General features: G+C 38.7%; 1 long non-coding RNA gene across 1 annotated transcript; it reads left to right on the top strand.

Annotated features, from left to right (window-relative positions):
• The first annotated feature begins 230 nt into the window (after nt 1–230).
• Nucleotides 231–1,725, top strand: LOC122026275. Its single transcript, XR_006124091.1, has 3 exons — nt 231–250; nt 467–527; nt 1,591–1,725. It is a non-coding gene; the product is annotated as an uncharacterized LOC122026275 (long non-coding RNA).
• Nucleotides 1,726–2,499: the final 774 nt, after the last annotated feature.

The raw sequence follows: 2,499 nt of genomic DNA on the forward strand, positions 1-2,499 counted from the left end.
GGAGTTCGCCGGAGCTCGCCAAACCACCGGGAAAAGAGGGGAAACAAAACCCTAGTTGCTCTCTCCTTCTTCCCCACCAACAGCAGCAGTTTTGCTGCCTTTTGTTTCCTCCAACAGCAGCCCTAGCTGCTGTCCTTTTATTGGCAGCGTCGTCGTTGTTCGCCGGAGCTTGTCGCAGCTTGCCGGAGTTGCCGACAAAGAACCTTAGTTGCTGCCCTAATTTCCAGCAACCACACAAAACCCTTAGAAGGTATATTTTAGGTTGCTTTTGGTTAAATTGATGTGTAGTTAGAAGGGTTATTTAGATTAGAACAGATGTTGTATTTAGGAATGCGAAGTGGTACGAGGTATCGAGATCAAAATAATTCACTGATTTTGAATCAGAGTTAATGTGTAGATTTTAGGTCATTATTATTATTAGATAGTATTTTGATTATTTAAGTTATGTTTGATATTGTGCTTGTAGATCCGAGCTCGAGTGGAGCACGGTGACCTGCCGATACTCGGAGATTTTTGTTGTATATAAGGTGGATACATCTACTCTTGTCTATTTCCTTGTGCATGAATAAATATATAAATTGGAATATGTATATGTTGTATTATTGTTTTCAAAATGGGGATTAAACTGATATTATAAATAGCGAAATGGGTTAAAATATTAAAATTATTGGAGGGTAAATAATTAATATCATTTCTTGTTCACATGTGGGTTCATGTTGGGATTGATATGGAAAGGGTTGTTTTTTTTTAAAATTAAAGAAATATTCTGAATTGCTCTTCTGTTGATACCTTGTCTCTTTTGACTTGCTTGACCTTTCATACTTCATGCTTTTGATACTCTATCTGTTGATACTTGTAGCTTTTTATCTGTGGACCCTATAATGATAAATTAATAGATTTGATACGAAAATATTACCTTGATTGACCAATCAATATGAAAAGAGAATAATCATGATAAATGGATGAATATAATCATAACGGTGAATTAATAAAGATAGTAAATGAAGAATTAAAAAGTGAATACTATGAGCCTAGCTTTATACCAGAGCTCTATATTAGAGTATTGGACCGCCCACATGTTATTGTGGTAGTGCGGTGGCCGCGGTCCAGAGTATCTGACCGTACACCCGAGGTGAGGGCTGATAGCCCGTACGTCAGATGACGTATGCGACAGTTTATACTCTTAGGAGGCTTTTAGCCTATCCATATGATATTTCACTCTGATGATCTTGGCTCCAGTGATTCACTTTTTAGTTGATTTATCAGATTCAGACTATTGATATACATGTTGATCTTACCATGGTAACTTATAATTGAGTGATTAAAATTGATTTTATTAATGATGACAAGTGATGATAAGGTGAAGATCCCAAACTCTATCTAAAAATTTTACCTGATTATAGATAATGAGAAGATGATTATACATATATATGTATAAATGTAGAACTTTAAGAATAATCCTAAAGTTGTAACAAAAGATGATGATTTATTCTACTTCCTTGACTTCTTCAATAAGATTAAATTCATGCACATCTTTCTTGAGTATCCACTTAGCCATTTGGCTAATTTGCTACTTTCCTTGGTCTCCAGTTTTGCAGACACAGGGATCCTTTTGATATTATAGTTGATTTTGGACTTTCATAGAGTTGCTCAGAGATCTCGACGTGCTGATTTGCTGGTTTGTTTTACTTTTGTTTCGCTGTATTTACATTTTGCAATTTTGTTACAGATGTCGTTTATCTGTATAGTAATTGTAGTTGATGAAAACTATGACATATACATATAGTTGATACATTTCGTGGTTATGTTGTTTCTATTTTATGTATGTTCCAGCCGTGTGGGCTGATGAATATGTTGTTTATGTTTATATAGTGTGATGTATGTATGTATGCTTCATATTGTCACCGGTACAGGGGAGATGCTGCCGATTTTTGTCTGGCAGGGACTCCTCTGGGGGCGTGACATAAACTACTCCATCGATCGAAGAACGAAATCCGAAAACATAAAGATTACAAGCATTCTTGATTCCAATCCAAGAAAAGGAAAGAAAGAAGGCTTATCTATGATGAAGACGGTCTTCGGATCCAATCCACGTTCCCGGAGTCAAATCGGTGAAGATCTTCCCTTAGATCGCCTAGAAATCCACCCAAGAATGGAAGGAATCGCCCAAATCTTCCTTTCTCCCCAAAGGGGAGAAGATCCCCTTTCAATTCATGAAGAAAGTCTTATATAGAAGAGGGGCTTGGGCGCCACACGACCCCGAAGCACGGCCGTGTAAGGTTCACATGGGCTGCTCCATTCTCTTCTCTGCCAACTTCACATGGTCGTGTGAGGTACACATCCGTGGCTTGCCTCTACCAATGATCCCCTTGCACGGCCGTGTAGATCTACACAGCATGTACTGCCTTCACCTTTGGAAACCTGGCACGGCCGTGTGGTGCACATGGCCAGCACTCTCTTTCTCACTGGAAACCTCACACGGCCTTGTAGCACACACGG

This window comes from Zingiber officinale, chromosome 10A (genome assembly GCF_018446385.1).
Source record: "Zingiber officinale cultivar Zhangliang chromosome 10A, Zo_v1.1, whole genome shotgun sequence".
In the NCBI taxonomy this organism is placed as follows: Eukaryota; Viridiplantae; Streptophyta; class Magnoliopsida; order Zingiberales; family Zingiberaceae; genus Zingiber; species Zingiber officinale.